General features: G+C 37.0%; 2 pseudogenes; both read right to left on the bottom strand.

Moving 5' to 3' along the window:
* Positions 1-5634: 5634 nt before the first annotated feature.
* Positions 5635-9313, bottom strand: LOC102478577 (microfibrillar-associated protein 1-like; annotated as a pseudogene).
* Positions 9314-14083: 4770 nt separating this feature from the next.
* LOC114005531 (elongation factor 1-alpha 1 pseudogene) lies at positions 14084-18991 on the bottom strand (annotated as a pseudogene).
* Between the last annotated feature and the right edge of the window lie 3752 nt (positions 18992-22743).

The following is a 22743-nucleotide window of genomic DNA, read 5'->3' as shown; positions in this document are numbered from 1 at the left end:
ATAAGTTCAAAGTAGAAAAAAACAATGGAAACCACTAATTCTTCTATTGGTAAGTCATTTAAAATGTTTGACTGTATATGAGAATAGCACTGTTTATGAGAGAAGTAGTATTTATGTATGCATACACACATCCAGAAATTTTGTTGCTATATTCAGATCTTATTGTGAATATAAGTCCTTTAATATTTTCTCTACTTTTGTATTTATTTGTTTCATGTCCCCTAAATTGACTTTTTTTGTTAAAACTTTGTTTTTTAGAACTGTTTTAGGCTTACAGCAAAATTTAGGAGAAAGTGCAGAGATAACACATATACAGTCTGCTTTAATTCAGGCCTAGTATTCCTCATAATCATCACTCTCACCAGAGTGGTAGATTTGTTACAATTGAGCCCATGTTGGCATATCTTAACACTCAAATTCCATAGTTTATGTAAGGTTTTTTACTTGATACTGTGTATTCTATGTGTTTGGACAAATATATACTGAATTAACTTTTTAATTGATTGCATTTCAAAGTTTACAAAAATACTAAATTTGGATGCAAACTGGAGTAAAGGGGACCATATGTTGGTTGGCACAGCACTAAAACATGAGGCATTGTGAGGCAATCCCACATGGACAGGTTCTCATTCAAATGCAGAGACATCCCTGGGGATGCTGTTAACATCCTTGCCCATGATCCTGGGATAACAGAAGACTGGAAGTGCATAGTGGTGTCAACACTCAGGAGTGCTAGCGGTCTCTCTCTTTCTCTCTCTCTCTGTCTTTCTCATTCATGGAAAAAATAAACTTTAAAAACTATGAAGAGAGAGTGGAGGTGGCAATTATAGTACAGATTTCACAGATTTTCTTTCTTTTTTTTTTTGAGAAGTTTTTACTATAGAGCACGTGCACTCGCCAGAAAGAGAAACAGAGAGACAGGAAGCGAGAAATCGCTCCCTGGGAGGATGGCCATGACGCAATCCTTTCTCCTCCATTCTCCATTCTCCTCTCAGGATCTTGGGCACTCACGCACACGCACCTGGTGTGAGTCACAGGGTCTGGGGCTCAGACAGTGGTCGACTACATGGCAGTCCAGCGACATAGCCATTACACTAATTGCTGGTCCCCAGATTTTCATTTTTTAAAGGAGCTCTGGAGATTAAAGAGTTGATGAAAGAGAAGTCTTCCAGTATACTTTCAAATCCCTCTATTACTAAAGAATATAGATTTTTAACACTAATATACACTGTCCATGACAAAGTGGTATTCCTTCAAAAATTGTGGTGTTTGGATTCCTTAAAATAATACAATATGAACACAGAAAGTCTGACTCAATTATATTTAGAGTCAGTTCTCTTAATCACTTTCTCCTAAGCTGAAATAAAAAATTCTGGCAAAGAATATATACACTTCAGGTTCATTCTAATAGGAAGTATGTTTCATAATCAATCACTTTCTGCTTTAATTTGCTTTTAGGTCACTAACTGAATATTACATTTGCTAAAGACAAAAGTTTATTCAGCTCACAGTTTTGGGGGTCTAAGGCCAAGGAATCATATCTGATGAAAGTCTTGCTGGTAGAGACTCTGCAGAGTTATGAAACAGCACAGGATATCACACAGTAAGAGTCTGCACGTGTTCCTGTGTCTCATTACCTACTCTTTGAAACCCACCAATGTTCAATAATAGTGGTCCCACCATGAAGACCTTATCTAATTCTGATCACCTTCCAAAGTCTCCACATCTTAATCGCATGGATTAAGTTTCTCTTAATGCTGTCACAACCAAATGTCAATTCATGAATTTTTTGGGGGGCACATACAAATCATATAACATTTTTTTCACAGAAAAGTACATTACATATTAAGCAGTAAACACACACACACACACACACACACACACACACACAAACACTAATAGCAAAGAGAGGCAGGCGAAAGAAATGAAGACATTAGGACTTTACTCACATGTTAGTAGAGATGGAGGTTGCAGATACTTCATCTGGTGGTGTTCATTTTTTTGTTATGGATTCTTTACACTTTACAGACTAAGTTACCTTTCTATTTGCCCTGGAAATATCCCCAAATGATTCAAACTCTCTGAATCTTAATGATCAAACAATATTCAATCTAAAAGTATTTCTCCTCATCAATGTGAAACCACATAGCAAAAGATTAAGGCAAATATCAAATTATTATTAAATGGGGATAAGATGAAGAAACCTTGGTATAGCAATATAAAGTAACATAATTGAAAATTAGCGGGGACCAGCAGTTAGTGTAATGGTTATGTCGCTGGACTCCCATGTAGTCGACCGTGGTTTGAGTCCCGGACCTGGTGGCTTAAACTCATGCCGGGCGCGAGTGCATGCGTGCCCAAGATCCCGAGAGAATGGAGGAGAAGGGATTGTGGTGTGGCCATCCTCCCTGGGGGGGGGGGTGATTTCTCGCTTTTTGTCCCTCTGTCTCTCTCTGTCTGGCAAGCACACGCATCCTATAGCAAAAAACTCTCCAAAAAAAAAAAAGAAAAGAAAATTAGCAATAATAAAGAAAATGTAGATTTTCAGTCACAAAAACTGAGAAAAATAAAAATGTCCAAACATTAGAAAGGTACTGTACAACGGATATTTCACTAAAACAGTAAGAATGTTTGAAAATAATGATCTATTCATAAATACATGTTTTATTCTGGGACTCAGGATATATTATCCCAATTTCGAATGTTTTCCCTTTTTAAGGATCCCCTAACAATTGTGTTTTGTTTTCTTTTGTTTTCCCCAGAACCGTTGCCAATTTTGTTATAGAAAAAGAGAAAGCAAGTGATACCATGGATCTAATTTGGGTTGAGGATTTAACAAACTGAGTGAATTAATGGCATTTAAAATAAGGTTACCAAGAAACAGAAAAAAAGTGCCTGGTAGGTTAACAGGAGGCAATATTTACTATGCTGTTTTCCTGGAGGAAAACAGAATAAAATGAAAAATATTACTTGACATCTCTCTGATTTTGAGTTTAAGCTTCAATGAAGAAATAAATAAAGTTTGTGTAAGATTTCCTTGATGAGGAAGATAGAAGACTAAAAAAGTCTAAAGCAGTGTAATTAGATTGCTCCCGTTGTAATTATTTATTTTTAAATTTCAGACCCTGAGGCAAAGTAAATTTATTTTGCTATTTTAAAATTTTATTTATTTTGGGAACCAGCAGTTAGCGTAATGGCTATGTCGCTGGATTCACACATAGTTCACCGCGGTTCTCATCCCGGACCCAGTGGCTTAAAACTCATGCCGGGCATGAATGCGTGTGTGCCCAAGATCCCGAGAGGAGAATGAAGGAGAAGGGATTGCAGCGTGACCATCCCTTCTGGGGGGTGATTTCTCGCTTTCTGTCTCTATTTTCCCCTCTGTCTGTTTGGCAAGCGCACGTGCCCTATAGCGAAAACCTCTCCAAAAAAAAAAAAATTATTTTAATTTAATTTAATTAATATATTTTTGAGAGTATTTTCTTTTCTATAGGGTACATGCACTCCCCAGAGACACAGAGACAGAGAGAGAAAAGTGAAAAATCTTCAACCGCCCCCCCTTCCCCCAGGAGGGCCATGCTGCAGTCTCTCCTCCTCCATTTTCCTCTCAGGATTTTGGACACTCACGTACATGTACCTGACGTGTTTTAAGCCGCTATGTCTGAGACTCAAACTGTGGTTGGCTATGTGGGAGGTTCAGGACATAACCGCTATGCCACCTGCTGGCTCTTAATTTTATTTTTTATTCACATTTAATCACTGTACATCTTTATAGTGTACAAGATGGTTTTCTCCAGCATGCAGATAGTGCACATTAGTAAGCACAATTTATTGAAAAAAACTATTTCTTATCTACTGAATCATTTCTGCTACTTGGCATTAATTTGAAAATATTTGTGTAAGTGTATTTCTGAATTCTCTAATATGTTCCTATTTATATTTTTATATACAAACTAATACTGCAATCTCTTTATTACTCTATTAGTAGACTTTAATATGGAAAAGAGTAAATCTTCCATTGTTTTCTTCTTTTTAAAAACATACATTTTAGAATAAACTGTGTTTTAAGATATTTGCTTTTGAGAGAAATTATATTAGACCTATGGATTAATTTATGGAAAGCTGAAATTTACTATGCTGAGTTTTCCAATTCACAAACATGTATACCCAATCAGTCAGGTAAGAGAGAGAGAGAGAAACAGAGACAAGGAGAGGGAGATGGAAAGTGGTAAATCAATCACCAAGGGAAATGGCCACACCACAATCCCTTCTCCCTCTTCTCCTGAGAATTTGGGTATGTATACATATGTGCCTGGTGTGATTTTCAAGCCACCAGGTCTAGGACTTGAACTATGGAGTTGGCTGTGTGGGATTCAACTACCTTAACCTCCATGCCACAACCTGCTGACTCTCAACTTTATTCTTTTTGCACAGTATTGTTTTCACAATGTGGGGTCTTCTATGATTTCAGACAAATTTTATGATAATTTTCTCCATTTCTGTGAAGAATATCTCTGATGTTAGAAATTGCAATGGATTCATAAATCAATTTGTGTAGAATAAAAAATTTAATTAAACCATCTTATTAAACCATCTGCCGTGTCTGGGACTTGAACCATAGTCAACTACATGGGAGTCCAGCGATGTAATCTTTACACTATCTGCTGTCCCATATTCTGTATTTTTTTAAACAAATTACTGCAGCTATATTTATTTTTAATATTTTTTCTTCATTTTTGAAAAACTGGAGCAGAAAGTGATTTATGCAACACCATTAGAGTTCTAAAATATTCTGAATTTAACCTTATATATACCTTTACCAGTGAGAAGTGCCTTACTCATATAAGACAGCATTAATCTATTCATGGGGATGGTGTCACCATGATCCAAATTCTGCCCACTGAGCTCCATTTTACTACCACTTCTCAACATCATTACAGCTGGACCAGGCTTCCAGCACATGAACCTCTGGGGAACAAAACATGTCTAAATTATAGCATATGGTTTCTATTGATTAAACTTCTCACTTTTTCCATGTATAATTTTCCTTATGTTATTTAGCTACATACCCATATTTTCTGTACCTCATTTAGCTACTTCAATTATTTTGAATTCTGACGAGCAGAATTTCTTTTCTTTTTTTCTTTTTTTTTTTTTTTTTGAATTTTTTTTTTTTTTTTTTTTTTTTTTTTTTTTTTTTTTGAGAGAGTGAGAGTTTTGCCATAGGGTGTGTGTGCTTACCAGAGAAACAGAAAGTTAGAAATCAACCCAATGGGGGGTGGCTATGCCACAATCTCTTCTCTTCCATTCTCTTCTTGGGATCTTGGGCACACACACACATGACTGGCATGAGTTTCAAGCCTCCAAGTCTGGGACTCAAACTGTGGTTGGCCATTTAGGAGTCCAGCAAAATAACCATTATGCCATCTGCTGGTCCCCAGAATTTCTTTATTAGTTTATTTTGATAGCATCATTTTTTGTCTCTTCATAAATCATGTAGCATTAAGTCCGTGTTGATGCATTTGAAGGATTAGACTTCTTTCAGTCTTTATAGATGGTTTCGGCAGGTAAAGCCTTCCTCTGGGTTGATGGGATATGGTGGGGGAAAAGGTTTAGTGGGGCTAGATCCAGGTTTCATGGCTGCTGTAGTGTCTGAAGTGCCCGTTTAGCAAGGGTGCAAATAAGTGCCAATTCCACCAGTTTCTTGAGAGTTCTCCGGCTGGATCCCTTGGTGGGCACAACTGTCTCTACACCGAGATAAAGCATAAATACAGGTAGGTAACAGGTAGAACTTCATGAACCACAGTTGGATCTGAGATTGGTGGGCTGAGTTTCCAAGGGTACCTAGCAGTGTGCTCTTTTTAGGTGCCTTGGTCAGGCAGGGCCTCTTAATTGTGGTAGAGCTGTTCTAGAACTAGTTATGTGACTGCTTCAGGGGTCATGCTAAGTCCTGGGTCAGTATGACCTGTTATGGGGTACAAGAATAAGTGTGGCTCCTCTCAGGTCCCTTGTCATAACAGTTTGATGGCAGAAATATACAAATAGCTATGAAGCCACATACACAAGGGAATAGAGATGCCTCCTGTCCATATCCAGTATCGCGGTTTGGGGGCCTACCAGGAGTGCTGAGGCTTGTCTTCTCAAAGTAGTCCTTCTTGGTCTTGGGTGTCCTTGAGGATTCACAACCTCTTACTTGGATTCCAAAGCACACAAAAGGCACTTTTATGTGTGAGTAACTGCCAAATACTTTGTCTATGGGAAAATGTAGCTGGGGACTTCCAATTCTGCCATCTTGCTGATATCTGCTTTTGACAATTATGTATAAAGCTGACATGCACATTCATGTACAGGTTGTTGTGTGGACTTGAGTTTTCAGCTCATTTGGGTAAATATCAAAGAGCATGATTTCAGGATTTTATGGTACAAGTGTGTTTAGTTTTATAAGAAAGTGTCAAAAAGTCTTCCATAGTGAGTGTACTATTTTGCATTACCACCAGCAATGAATGAGAGAAAATTCCTGAGCTATATGGCCTCACTGGAATTTTATATTATTAGTGGTTGAGATTTTTACCATTCTAACAAGGTATAACGGTAACTCATTAGTTAAATTAGCCAAATTACCTAATGACATAATGACCAATATATTTCCATACGTTATCTGTGTATGTCCTTGGTGAAGTGTCTGTTTAGGCATTTTGCTCATTTTGTATTTGCATTATTTCTTATTGTTGAGTTTTAAGGCTTTTTTTTTTTGCAATATTTGGTTTTATAACAATTGCTGATATTTGTATTATCTGCAATTACTTCCCTCCAATCTATGCTTTGTGTTTTCATTCTCTTGAGTTCACAGACCAAAAGCTTTTAATTTTAATATAGTTCAATTACTTATTTCTTTCACATACCATGCTTTTCATATTGCATCTAAATATCCAGTTGTATTAGTAACACTTTTTGAAAAAACCATAGTTTCCCCATTAAATTGTTTTACTCCTTCTATTAGCTAAGTAATATTCCATAGTGTATATATGCCACATTTTTTATATCTAGTCATCAGTTTTGGGGCACTTAGGTTGATTCCATGTTTTAGTAATTTTATATAGGTCTATTTCTGAAGCCTTTGTTCTTTCTTATAAGTTTGTCTATTCTTTCTCCAATATCACACTGTCAACATTTTAGTAAGATTTGGAAATTACATGATGTAAGTACTTTAAATTTATTTTTCTCTTTCAATATTTTGTTGGTTACTCTGGGATTTATGTCTCTCTATTATTATTATTAGTTTTCATGGGTGATTATTTCATTTGTCATAAACAGAAAAATGGATAAAAAAAAAGTTCACCTAGAAAAATCTATTTCAACCAAAAATGCAAAATCATTTTCAATGAGCTTAGATTTCCTGGTATATTATTCCTAACCCTAAGGTAGAAATAATGTAATATCCACTTAAATGCTCACATTTCTGACCCACACTAAGGGGCTGGAAAAATAAACTCATAATAGTCCCAAATAAATATGGGAAGTTATGGCAGTGATGAAACCTAAGACTTCCAGGAGAAATTTTAATTGGAAAGTTTCTAATCCTACCTGGATACTTGGATAGTGCTTCTCTTTGGGTTTTCCAGCATGAGTCCAAGCCTCATAAAAAAACTTTTGAAGACTGGGTTATCCATTAACACAAGTATGGCAGTAGGTCCATTAGACTGGATGCAGGGGCAGAATCAATAATTGTGAAACAAATCAAGGACCAAATGCTGAGATTTTCCCTTGTGTACTTTAGATGGAAGAAAAGTACTTGGACCCTAGGTAGTTTTCCATTTCATTTTGCACCCCAGCTGCTTTTCGTTTAAAGAACTTTGTATTTGGGGCACTCTCTTGGCCCCATGCTGAGTCCAAGGAGGTGGTGTCTTGAACCACAGGGTAAATGTATTTGGTATGACCAGAGCATCCAAAGTTCTTGATCTGCATGACTTTAAGAATGGTTTTGTTGAAAAGATCCTCCAGAGTAGGTGCACTGAAATCTCTCTTTTATACTTCTTTGTCTTCATCCATGAAGAAGGCACCCTGGTGATAATACTGCTATAAGAACATGTATTTGCCCTTCAAAGCTTTGTTGGTGATGACTTTGCCATTTGTCCAAAACTCAGCTTGCCTTTCTTCCCCAGTCTGGTTTTATATGCACTCAATTTTTGCTTTCTACTTTCTTTAGTACTGGATCTTCTCTATCCCTCTTGATTCTTTTTAGTTCCTGAACTTTCCATGCCCCATATCCTTCCACACTATTTTCATCATCAGGATTGAGTAAATCCAGTGCAGCCAAGGACCACTTGTTCTTCAGCTCTTACTCAAATTCCTCGTCTACAATCGTTGAGTGTGTACTTGAGCCTCCCCTCAACCATGTGTTTTGCCTCCTGGTGTAGCTCCTTCTGTTTTAATACTTCAGTCTCATGTTCTCAAACTGTTACTGGGTCTTTCTTTCAAATGAAGACTGGCTTAAGATAAGGCTACATCTCAACTTCACTGTCTGTGTACTCTTCATACTCCGACTTTGATTCTGATTGCTTCCCAGAACAACCCCCATCTTCTACCTCCATGACTTCCATCTACTCATTTTTGCTCTTCTGTGCTTGCTGATGCAGCATGCCATAGCACTGCTCTAGTTCCTCATCATTGATTCCTTCCTCCTCTTCTTCACTGGTATCTTCTTCTTTCATGTGCCAAGCATCTCCTTTGACTTCTGAGTCTTTTTCTCCTACCACTTCAGGCTCCACTATTTTCCAATGTCAAGCCAATCTTTCTTCCACATCTTCACTAAAGAGGTTCTGTAAACATCGCAGTCTTTGTCTTTCTTAAAAGAACTGGAAAACTGAAATTCTTTTTTTTTTTTTTTGGAGAGGTTTTTCGCTATAGGGCACGTGTGCTCGTCAGACAGACAGAGAGAGACAGAGAGACAGAAAGCGAGAAATTACTCCCTGGGGGGCATGCTGCAATCCCTTCTCCTCCATTCTCCTCTCGAGATCTTGGGCACACACACACACACGCCTGGCCTACCGGGTCTAGGACATGAACCGCGCTCGACGACGTGGGAGTCCAGTGACAGCCATTACACTAACTGCTGGTTCCCAAGAACTGAAATTCTTCATCCTCTTCATTTGAGGACTCCTTAGTAGAATAGTTTAGCCTCCTTCTGGACACATAATATTTTACCTTCATTTTTTCCATTGTAATTTCACCATTCTTATTGCAAACTGGCACAGCCCTAGCTGTATACTGAATGAGCAGACAGATGCTTCATGAGTGTGCTTGGAACCAACATGTTGATGGTAGCTGCAGTGATTCCTGAAACTTGAAGCTGAGCTATATAAACTGGAAATCTTGCCTTTCCATTTAAACTTTAGAATCAGCATGTGGATATACATAAAATAACTTGCTGGACTTTTGATTGGATCACAGCAGACCTACAGACCAAATGGAAAGAACTATCTTAACAATATTGAGTCTTCCTATCTATGAACAATGTTTCTGTTTATTTATTTATTTATTTATTTATTTATTCAGAGAGGTTTTTCTATAGGGTGCGTGTGCTCACCAGAAAGGCAGAAGGAGACAGAGAGACAGAAAGTGAGAAATCACTCCCCAGGGGGGATGGTCATGCTGCAATCCCTTCTCTTCCATTCTCCTCTTGGGATCTTGGGCACACATGCACACGTGCCCCTGGCATGAGTTTAAGCCGCTGGGTCCAGGACTCGAACCACAGTTGACTACATGGGAGTCTAGCGACATAGCCATTATGCTAACTGCTAGTCCATGTTTCTGTTTATTTATATTTTCTTAAATATCTCCCTTCAGGCTCTTTTAGGTTTCCTCACGAAGTTCTTATATTTTGTTAGATGTAAGCCCAAGTATTCCATTCTTTTAGGTGCTAACGTAAAGGGTACTGTATTTTAATTTCAAATTCCACTTGTCCACATACGGCATTTATGAAATCTATTAACTTTTACCTATAACTATGTATGCTGTATACTTGACATAATCATTTATTAGTTTCAGTTTTTTAATCAGTTATTTTAGATTTTATTCACAGACATTCCTGTCATCTGCAATGGCATTTATATTTTTCCCTTTTCAATGCACATGCACACGTGCCCAGTATGAGTTTAAGCCACCGGGTCCAGGACTCGAACCACAGTTGAATACATGGGAGTCCAGCAACATAGCCATTACACCAACTGCTGGTCCCTCTGCCTCATTCTCAGTATTAGTGGGAAATCATCTAGTTTCTTACCACTAAGTATGATATCATTGTAGGTTTTGTTTTTGTTTTTTACATATTCTGTATCAAGTTCCCTTTATAAGAGTTTGCTGAGAATTTTTCTCATGAATGGTGTTGGATTTTGCTAATTGCTTCATATGCATCTATTGAATTGATCGTGTAGCTTGTTGTTGATATAATGGCTTAAATACATTGATTTTTGAATGGTGAATTAACCTTATACACCTGGGATAAATCCCAATTGGTCATGGTATATAATTTTTTATATATATTACTGGATTCAATTCATTAATCTGAATTTTATTGAGGATATTTAAATGTATGTTCATGAGAGATAATGGTTTATACTTTTTTGCCCCATAGTGTTTTTATCTGAGTGATGATGGCCTTATAGAATGTATTAGGAATTATCTCCTCTGCTTCTGAAAAATATATAAAGAATTATTTTGCATTTTTCCTTATAGGTTTGGTAAACTACTCTGGTGAGCCCATCTATGTTTTGTTTTTTGTTTGTTTTAGAAGGTAATTATTGGCCTTCCCTCAACCCCTGCATGGTGCCCATATCACCTGCACCCACTATGCTGAGATTATTATTTTATATTCTCTTCCTTCCCCACCACCACATATCTTAGCCCCTGGCTTGGCCTCTTTTTGTATCTGGGGCAAACAAGTTGGGGTAAGTCAGGGGAACATGGCCATTGATTGAAGGGAGGACCTACCACCACTGCTTTGGCAGTCTGCAGGTATCCAGGCCACAGTCACTGCCTGTGGGCAGCCCCTACAGAGAGAAGAATCAAGTGACACCTTCAGGGGTTCAGAAGGGAATCACTGAGAACTTTTAATTACATGGCTTCTAGGGGTCTAGGTGGGGCTCTGAAGGACGTTCCCCTTCCTAATTTCTCTTTTGGTGGAGAAAAACTAAAGAAACTTTTCTCTGAAACTCTTAACCTCAGACTATCACCATGGATTCTAGCAATCCCACCCATAGAAGAATGTGGAAATTGGCATAAAGCTAATACATACTGTAGGAAAGTACAAGACCAAGCCATTTCGGGGAAATAAAAAGGCTGGACCTCACATCTCACCCCCACCCCTAGCTGGCATGAGAGCCATGCCTTCCTACAGTCTGATGAACAGGTGGAATTCTGTCTAAAATCATATTTCCTGGTGGGAACAGAAAACTCAAAAGAGAGCATCCTACTCCAGCAGAGACTGAGGAATTAGGATACTACTCCTTGTCAAGCAGGGAAGGCAGACCCATATTCTTCCTCCCATCAGTCTCAAGTCCATTAGGAATCAATCCAACTGATGCCATCCACAACACAGCTCCTCTAAACCTAATTGAGCCGTAGCATATAAAACCTATACAAAAACCAGCTCTGGTTTGGTAGATGTAGCCCTTTGCCAGGACGCACCTGGGACTTAGGACTGTTCTTCCTTCCCAACACTACAAAAATCTACTCAAACGAAGGAAAAAGTGGGGATCGGCAGGTGGCGTGGGGGTTAGGGCACTGGACTCCCACAAGGCCAGCCATCATTCAAGTCCCAGACCTGGAGGCTTGCTTTCTCACTTTCTGTCTCTCTTTGGTCAAATTAAAAAAAAAAAAAAGATAATAAAAAATAAAATATTTCTTAAAGCATAGTATTAAAAAAATAAGAAAAAGTGAGTATTTCACCAGATACATAAAAACCAGTGCAGAGACACAAATATCACTGTACCAAAAGAACGTAATAACTCCTCTCCAGTAATGTATAACATAAAAGAATTCACAGAAATGTCAGGAAAAAAATCAGAATAATCAATGGGACAAAACTCAAGGATATGCAAGAGAAAATAAACAATCAATTACAGAGATGAGAAAATCATCTCATGACATGAAGGAGAAATTTCAAAAAGAGATAGACACCAGTGGGACCAGTAGTTAGCGTAATGGCTATGCTGCTGGACTCCCACGTAGTTGACCACGGTTCGCGTCCCAGACCCAGTGGCTTAAAACTTACGCCGGGCGCGTGTGCATGCATGCCCAAGATCACGAGAAGAGAATGGAGGAGAAGTGATTGCGGCGTGACCACCTCCCTGGGGGGTGATTTCTCACTTTCTATCTCTCTCTGTCTGGCGAGTGCATGTGCCCTATAGCATAAAACTTTTCCAAAAACAAACAAACAAACAAAAAAAGAAGAGATAGACACCTTAAAAAAAGAATTAAACTAAACTGGAGATGAAGAAACTAAAATAAAAGAAATCAAAATCCCCCTCAAAGCATTAATAGCAAGCCATACAGAAGAACAAATCATTGACTTGGAAGACAAAGTCTCTGACTTAGTGCAAACCACACACACAAAAAGCAAACAAAAATGAAAACAATATATGGGAAACACTAGATACCACTCTGACTGAATATTCAGATATTGAGGGCCCAAAATTCATACACTGGGTATTCCAGAAGATGAAGACACTGGTGAAGTCATAGAAAATCTCTATCATGACATAGTACCTAAAAACTTTCCAATTTTAAAAAACAGACTGACAGCCAGATAAGGAAATACAAAGAATACCAAATAGAATCAGCATAAAATTTTCTCCATGGCACATCATAGCCAAATTGACAAAAATAAAAGACAACATTCTAAAAATAACAAAAGAGAAATGTTAAGTTACTCACAAAGGTTTACCATACTGGGCTAGTATCAGAGCTCTTAAGTGAGAAAAGGAAGATAAGAAGCAGAAGACATATTCAAAACTCTGAAGGAAAACAAACAAACAAAAAGAAATAGAAAAAGAAAATTAAACACCTCAACCAAGAATCCTATACCTAGTAAGATTATCCTTCAAATGGGAAGGAGAAATAAATCATTCCCAGATAAAACTTAAGAATTAAAAACTTAAGGATTAAGCAATACGAGACCAGCTTTTCAAAGAAATACATAAAGGAATCAAGAAAATGTAAGGGAGAGGCCAGCGGGTGGAATGGTTAAAGCACAAAACTCCCACATAATTGACCACTATTTGAGTAACCAGACCTGGTGGCTTGAGAAACATGTTGGACACATATGCAGGCAAGCCCAAAATCCTGAGAGGAGAATGGAAGAAATGGGATCTTAGTGTGGCCATTCTTTCTGGGGGATTGGTTTCTCACTTTTCCTCCCTAAATCTCTTCAGCAAGCACACGTCCCATATGACAAAAATGAAAACAAAAAAATTAATAAAATAAATTAAAAAAGGAAGAGAGGGAAAAAAAGAAAATGAAAAGGAGACAAAGAGAAACAAGAACACAAAACAACTAAGAAAATGACTAACAAAATGTCTGGGATAAGTCCACAAATATTGATAATAATGTCAAATGTTAATGGATTAAAAACACTAATTGGTTTAAAGAATTAAAAAACAGGAACCTTCTTGAGACCAGCAGTTGGTGTAATGCTTACATTGCTGGACTCCCATAGTTGACTGCGGTTTGCATCCTGGACCTGATGGATTAAACTCACACCGGGAGCTTGTGAGTGCATGCCGAAGATTCTGAGAGGAGAATGGAGGAGAAGGAATTGCAGAGTGGCCATTCCCCTGGCAGGTGATTTTCCACTTTCTCTTTCTCTTTGCCTCTCTCTGTCTCTGGTGATCACACACATCCTATAGTTTCTGGCCTACAGTGAAAACCTCTAAAAAAAAAAAAATAACCTTCTGTATGCTACTGACAGGAACTATACCTCCTTGATAAAAACATACATAGACTGAAAGTAAAGGGATAGAAAAAATTATAACAACAACAACAAAAAGGCTGAAGTCACAATACTAATAAGAGAAAAAACAGACTTTTAGACTGGGATGGCAGGAATTAGGGGTATTAATTTAGCCTTCTGAGCTTTATGGGAAGACTTGGTGACCTTGTCAACTCCAGCAGCCTTCTTGTCCACAACTTTCTTTATGGGTGACTTTCCATCCTTGAACCATGACATATTAGCACTTGACTCCAACATATTGTCACTATTCAAACCAGAAATTGGCACAAATGCTACTGTGTTGGGATTGTCAACAATTTTCTTAATCTAGGTGCTGACTTCCTTAACAATTTTCTCGTATATCTTCATGCTCGCAGGTCTGCTCATTCTTGGAGATACCAGCTTCAAATTCACCAGCACCAGCAGCAACAATCAGGACAGTAGACAGTCTGAGATGTGCTTGTAATCATGTTTTTGCTAAAGTCTCTGTGTCCTGGGACATAATGAAAGTCACATAATACTTGCTGGTCTCAAATGTCTACAGGAAGATATCAGTGGTGACATCACGCTCACGTTCAGCTTTCGGCTTATCCAAGACGCAGGCGTACTTGAAGGATTCCTTTCTCATCTCAGCAGCCTCCTTCTCAAATTTTTCAATGGTTCTTTTGTCGATCCCATCACATTTATAGATCAGATGGCCAGTAGTAGTGGAGTTGCTGGAATCTACATGTACAAAGACAACGATGTTGATGTGAGACTTCTACTTCCCTATTTTGGCTTTGATTTAACGGTTTTCACAACATCTGTGTTCTGGCAGCAAATCCATTTTGGGGGGACAAAAAGTACTCTAACAGACTTTTTTTTTTAAAAAAAAAAGAGATATTTTTATTATAGGACATGTGTGGTCACTGGAGAGGGACAGACAGAGACAGAAAGCAAGAAATCATGCCCCCCACCCCTGGGTGATGGTCATACTACAATCCCTTCTCCTCCATTCTCTTCTGGGGATATTTTGGCATGCATGTACACAAACCCAGCATGAGTTTCAAGACACCAGGTCCAGATCTCAAACCACGGTTGGCCATGTGGGAGTTCAGTGACATCACTATTATACCATCTGTAGGTCCCAAACAATATTTTTTTTTTTAATGAATTTTTAGGGTTTCTATATGTAAGTAAAATCATTTGGTTTTCAAATAAGACAATTTTACTTCTTCCTTCCTATTGGATGTCTTTTATTTCTTTTTCTTGTCTAATTACACTGGCATTGTCTTTCAGTACTGATAAATAGAAGTAGCAACAGCTGGAATCCTTGCCTTGTTCCTGAACTTAGAGGACAAGTTTTCAGAATTTTACCATGAAGTATGAATGTTGACTGTGCACTTTTAACACATAGCCTTTATAATATTGAGGTACTTTCCCTGTATTCATAGACTATTGATAGTTTTTATCATAAAATAATGGCAAATATTTTCATTTGCATTTTCTACACATATTAATATAATTACATGATTTTTATTATTTGTTAATGTTGTGTAACACAAATTCATTAATTTTCATGTGTTAAACATCCTTGTATCCCACCAGAAAATCCCACTTACTCATGGCTCTTGATTATTTTAATGTGCTTTTGAATATGGTTTGTTAAAATTTTATTGAGAATTTTTACATCTATATTTATTAAAGTATTGCTTTGTAGTCTTCTTGTGGTGTTTTGTCTGGTTTGGGTATGAGGATAATGTTAGTCTTATAAAGTGATTTTGCAAGTATTTTCTTCTTATCAATTTTTTGGAATGATTTTTCAAAGACTGGCATTAATTCTTTAAATGTCTGCTAGAATTAATTGGTGAAGCCAACTATTTAGTTATGTTATTTTCTCTGGGGGGAGTTTTTTCATTACTGATGCAATCTTTATTTTAGTTTTATGTCTGTTCAGATTTTCTATCCCTTCATAATTTAGATATTGTAAATTGTATGTTTTTACAAATTATTCATTTCTTCTAGTTTATCCAGTTTGTGGACATATAACTATTTCTATTAACTTCTTATAATATTTTCTATTTCTGTGGCCTGAGTCATGTTTTTTAATTTTTAATTTTACTTATTTGGTTCTTTTTTTTGTCCTTATCAATTTTAGTTTTAAAAACTCAACACTTTTTTTTATTACCAGATTGCATGCGTGCTCACCAGAGAGAAAGACACACAGAAAGAGAAAGCACCCCCCAAAGGTTGTGGTTATGCCACAATCCTTTCCCCCAACCTCTCTATCTTATCAGGATTGTGAGCACACATGCACACGTGCTTAGTGTGTTTTTTAAGTTGCCAGTGTCAGGATTCAAGCCATGGTCATTCATGTGGGATCCAGCTCCTGATACACAGCATTTAACCACCTCACTATGGGCCCAGCAGCCAACTCTTACTTTCAGTTGGATAGCTATGTAAATGACCTGTAAAAATAGATGAAAAAAATACTGAAAAAAATCTAGCAATCAGAATTCAGTATCACATGAAAAGATGTGTCATGATTACCTAGATTTCATCCCAAGGATGGAAGAATAGTTTAATATATACAAATAATAAATGTGGTAAGATCACTGAATAGGACAAAAATCATATTATCATCTCAACAGATGTATAAAAGTATTTCAAAATACTTAATGCTGGGAACCAGCAGTTAGCATAATGGCTATGTCGCTGGACTCCCACGTAGTCGACTGCGGTTCGCGTCCCGGACCCAGTGGCTTAAAACTCACGCCGGGCACGTGTGCGTATGTGCCCAAGATCCCGAGAGGAGAATGGAGGAGAAGGGATTGCAGCATGACCATTCTCCCTGGGGGGTGATTTCTCGCTTTCTGTCTCTATGTCTCTCTCTGTCTGTCTGGCGAGCGCACGCGCCCTATAGCAAAAAACCTCTCAAAAAAAAAAAATACATAATGCTGAAGCCTTCATGGTAAAGGCTTTCCTAGGTATAGGAAGAATTTGCCTCAAAACTATAGAGGTCATACATGACAAATATACAGCTAACATCATACCGAATGGGGGAAAGCAAAAAGCTTTTTTACTAAAAACTGTATCAAGATAAGGACTTTCTAATTTTTCAACATATTACTGTATTTGTTATTCTTTTAATTTGTCTTTTAATCTCCCTCTGAGTGTAAGTGTGGTTTACAGTTTATGACATATTAGGGTATTTTGAATTTGACTGAATACTTACTTTTACTTGTGAGTTGCACACCTTGAAAGATCCTTGTGTCATACATTCACAATTTTTTCTTTCTGATTAAAGTACTCTTTTTAAAGTTTCCCCAGATTTTCTTTGCCTGGGAATCCCTTTACATCTTCTTCATTTAAAACAAATTGCTGGGGTCACCAGGTGGTGTGATGGTTAAGGAGCCTGGACTCCTACATGGCCGACTATGGTTCAAGTTCCTGACCTGGCAACTTGCTTTCTCACTTTCTCTTTATGTATCTCTAATTCTCTCCTCCCTCCCTTTCTGGTGAGCACATAAGACCTATAGCAAATTAAAAAATAATAATAAACATAAATAAAATTAAACAAATAATTCTAAAACAAAATAAATTACTTTGCTGGGTACCGTATTCTTGGTTAGCAGTTTTGTTTTATTTCCCCCATCAGTACTTTATATTACTCCACTCCCTCCTTGCCTACAAGGTTTCTGCTGAGAAATCTGCTATCAACACAAAGGAATCTCTTTATGTGCTGTTTCTTTTCTCTTGTTGCTATCAGGATCATCTCTTTGTCTTTAGCTTTTGAGAGTTTACTTATATCTCGTTGTTGTTTCCTTGGAATTTGATTTGAATTTGTTTCCTGATTTTGACCTTGGATCTTTCTTATCTGGATATTTGTAACTCTGTCCGTGTTTGGAAAGTTTGTTATTATTTCTTTGAAACATCTTTCCACCAAACGTAGATTTGCTCTTTCGATGGTGTTCCAACTGTCCCTTAAATTTTATTCATGCATCGATTCTTTTCCTTTTTCTTCTCTGATTAAATTTTCAAATATCCTCTCTTTGTGTTAATTCATTCTTTCTTTTATTTGGCCAAATCTGCTATTGACGCTTTCTAATGTATTTTAAAATGCCCTTTATTATGCTTTCCAGGTCTAGTATTTGATTTTTCTTATTTCGAATTAACTCTTGAGTTTCTATGATCAATCACTACAGTGCTTCTCTGTGTTTTCACGAATCTGGTTGAGTTTCTTAATACAACTACTCTGAATTCTTTGCCAGATTGATCCTCTGCATGATTTTAGGATCAGCCACTGGCATTTTTGGTCCATTTGGTGAGTACCATCTTTTCAAGGCTATTCTTGGTTCTTGCATATGGGAATCTCTGCATACAACTTGATGAGGAAGGTATTCACTCTTCCCATTGTGGGTTTATTAATAATTGTTTCATTTCTGTGGATTTGTTTTTAAAAATCTGAAATCTGGTTGTTGTATTCCAGTTTGGCACTAGAGGGCGCCATAGGTGCAGATTCGACGCTGTGGTTGATGAGTATCAGATGTACACAAGCCCTTGGGCGATCCATGAAGGGCACTAGCAGGGTGTAGGAGACCTGGCCAAGCTCTCAAGCTTGGTGCTTCTTAAACATTCTCTTTGGTGCAGAGTCTCCAATGGCAGGGTGGAGTCACTGCCAGGTTCCAAAGGCTGGCTGCTGCTAGTCCCATGCCTCTCTTTGTCCCTAGCTGTCCTCAAGTGGTGTAGCTTCTTTGGTACTTATGGTGATTCCAGTGGGCACATGAAATAGTGAGTCTCCCACAAAAGAATGATGGGGAAACTGAATGTTTGATTTCAGGCCACTTTCTCAGTGCGGAAATCATGAGTTTAGGTAAAACTGTAACATGAAGTACCTTATTAGCAGGAGAAGGGTTGCAGTATCAGAGAACTGATCTTATATTGTTCAGTCATGGTTTTACTCACCTTCGCTGTCCAGTGAGGTTTCTGCAGGGAGTTAATTGTTAGAGGGTTCTGCTTGGTCATCTTGCTCCACTTCCTCCTTGATCTTTTCTTCCATTTTTTTTTTTTTTTTGAATGTAGTCATTTAGTACTGCAAAATCCCTTCTCAGTTAGTACTTCTTTTGATACTTCCTATATGATTTGGTGTGTTATATTTTCATTTCCGTTTTTCTCCAGATATTTTCTAATTTCTCTACTTCTTGAAACTAACAGATGTTCAAGAATATTACTTAATTTTCATACATTTGTCATTATGCTTTTTTTGTTTGCTTGATTCTTTCATAATAGAGAGGAAGAGACCCTTGGCAGGGCTTTGCCACGGTGAAATCCTCCCCAGCCTCCCAGTCAGCCAGGATCACAGGCATGCTCTCGTGCACCTGATGTATTCATTTTGACCCGCTGGATCTCTCTTGTAGCTCAAGTATCATGCAGTGGTATGCTACGCTACTACTTGTGCCACCACTTTGGGACTTCTGTTTATTTCTAGTTTTATTCTATCTTGATGAAAAAAGATACATGGTATGATTTCAAACATAATGCATTTGCAAAGACTAGTTTTATAACCTAACATGATCTATGTGGAAAATAGTTTTGTCTGTGCTTGAGCAGAATGTTTATTCTGCTGCTGTTGGCAAGCGGGAAGGGGGATGCCCTTTATTGATTTGCACTACAGTGTTGCTCAAGTCCACTGTTTCATTATTAATCTGTTGCCTGTATGATGTACCAATTATTGTTACTGCACTATTTAAGTCTCTTACTAATGTAGTTCTATTTCTCTCTTAAGTTCTGACAATATTTTATATATTTAGGGGCTCTAATGTTGAGCATTCATATTTATGTAATTGCTATATCTTTGTGGTGCATTGATACTTTTACATTATATAATGTCCCTCTTTATTGCTAACATTTTTTGAATTTAAGTCTATTTTGTATCATATATACTATAGCCACACCTGCTGTCTTTTGCTATTATTTCCATTTACTATTTTCCTATCTCTACTTTCAGGCGATATGTGTTCTTAAGTCTAAGTAAGTCTCTTGTACAAAATATTAGGTCATTGCTTTTATATATCCACCCACTCTATGACTTTTTATTTGAGAGTTTAATACATTTATATTTAAAGTAACTTTTTTATTAATTAATTTTTACATTTATCCACATTTACTTTACATATCAAAAAAATTTGCTCATACTCCATAGTTCTTGAGTTAATAAACAACTTTCAAAATTTAAAATACTGAATTTTAAAGATAATGTTCAAAATATTTCTTATAAGTTTGTATAATTTTGTTTGTGATTCTATAACAGCAGAAACAGTATGGTTTTAAATATTTTTGAGAAAATATTTACATATCAACTAGTCAAATTGTTGAAAAGCAAATGCCCAGCACACTAGTCACACATAAACCTTCTCAATTCAGCCCTGCCTACCAAGTATTCTGTGATATACCTTCTGCTAGCAAAGATCAGTCTCTTTTTCTTCCCTCAGTCTTTCTCAAGATAATCCTCTGGTATGGTTGCTCTTTTGCAATCTCTACTGATTACAATGCTGGGCTGGAAAAGTCCAGGTTATTTTATGTTATAAATTCCTTTATATATCTTCTCTAATCCTCTCTGCCAGGCAAATAAAGAATAATATATTATTGCTATTTCATTTGCTCTTAGTATTATCATTGTTTTGCCAGTTTTGCCTTTCTTGCTTTCTTTTTTGTTTGGCTGATATCTTTTTGTATTGATAGTCTTTGTTTTCTTTCTCTTTTTCTTTTGTGTAACCTCTTTATGTATTTTCTTTGTGGTTATCAAGGGTGTTTCATCAAATATTTTATCATTGTAACTATATTTTAAACTGATAACTTAAGTTCAATTATACACAAAAACTGAGTTTTACTTCTTTCTCCCAATACTTTATTGTTTTCAAAACTTACTTCTATTTAGATTGAGTATTTATTAACATATTTAGCTATAGATATTTTAAATAATTTTGTCTTACAGAAGTATTTTTATACTAGAATTAAAAGTTATTTACCACAATCATTGTATTATTCCAGTGCTCCATGTTCTGTATTTGTTTATATACTTCCTTTACCAAGGGGTTTTATACTTTCTTACGGAATTGCATTGTTTTTTAGAGTCCCATTTTTTCAACCGGAAGAACTCTTTTTAGAATTTTTTGCAAGGCAAGTCTAGGAAAAATTGTGATCTCTCATTATTGCTGGGACAGTTGCCTGGTTTAGTATTATTGGTTGCCAGTACTTTACTTAAAAAACTAAGTAAATAATCCAATTTTCTACTAGCTCGTAATGTTTTTGTTGAAAAAATCCACTGGTATTTTTGGAGGGATTATGTAACCTTGTACATAATAAGTCACTCACTCTTCTCGTTATGCTTTCAAAATTCTTTCTCTTTTATGTTTGACTATTTCTTTATATCATATCTTGATGTTAATTTCTTTAGGTTTATGTTATTTGAGATACATTGGGTTTATGGGTCTGTATGTTCATTTCTTTCCCCAGATTTGTGAACATTTTAACCAATATTTCTTTTAAGATACTGTCTGGGTCTTTCTTTTTCTCTCCTCCTTCTAGGGTTACCAAAGTGTATATACTGGTACCATCGGTTTCTCCTATGTTCTTTCAGCTATTTTTTTTTTTTCTTTTTTATTCTTTTTTCTTCTTGCTTCTCTAAATTAATAATTTCCAGTAACTCATCTTTTGAGTTTTCTGATCCTTTCTGCTGCCCAATCTAGACTGCTATTGAACCTCTCATTCTTTGTTCTCCCACGACGGTCAGACCCATCAATAGTCAGGGACAGGCAAAATAGAAGTCAGTTCTTTGGAATATAATAGGGAATGTGGGGCTTTGAATGCACAAACCATGGTTTTGTTTACCCCAGAGAGAAGCTAGAAGCTGGAATTTTTTGTTCTCTCATTCTGTGCTGAGCTGGGGGAAGGGAAAAATCTATCATGATTACTGACCCAAATGGCTATCTCTATTCTCCTTATGGTAGCTAGGTTGTGCCAGTCTCATCAATATTCCAGGACTGGCAAGGCAAACTCACTACTCTAGGAAGCATCCCCTATAAAACTGGGAACCTGGTATATGGATCAACTATTTCCTTACCCTACAAGAATTTTGGAGCTGGGGCAGAGATCTCTTCCTGATCATATAGTACTGTGTCAGGGGAAGGAATTATGATAAGAGGGTATTTCAAACCTCTCTTGCCTTGGATGAGTATGGTTTTTTATTCTCATGAGGAGCAAGTTCCTTTGAGTTTCAAGATGTCTCATAAACAATTTCTTTATAAGCTGCTACTGACTTGGTGAATGTATGGAGGAAAAGGAAAATCCAAGGCTTCATACTCCACAATCTTGCTTTTATTACTTCTATATCAAGGCACCATTTAGAGTAAGATATGACCCAAGAAACTGCCTAGGATATTCTTGGTTCTACTCAAATCTCCTAATTTAAGAGGCAGGTGCCTTCACTTTATATTTAGAGATTATATTCTGGATTGCTTTTGAGGGTTGAGTTCCAACATATGTCTAATTTTAAGAACTCTTCCAATGTTATTCTGGTCTACTTTGTTCTTTTTGCTCTGATGGAGTTCAAGCTCAAGTGTTGCTGTTGCCAACTAAGAGAAGGTCCTTCTTGAGCTACCTAGTTTCTGTCATTGAGCCACTTTCAGGCCTGTAGAAGGGACTAACAAAGTTACCTGGCTTTTATTTCCTTATGTCACTAGGTGAAGGGTTCATAGATGTCATTATTTCACTGATGC

Source organism: Tupaia chinensis, unplaced genomic scaffold, assembly GCF_000334495.1.
Source record: "Tupaia chinensis unplaced genomic scaffold, TupChi_1.0 Scaffold143950_1, whole genome shotgun sequence".
NCBI lineage: Eukaryota > Metazoa > Chordata > Mammalia > Scandentia > Tupaiidae > Tupaia > Tupaia belangeri.
This window is presented reverse-complemented; position numbering and strand designations above follow the sequence as displayed.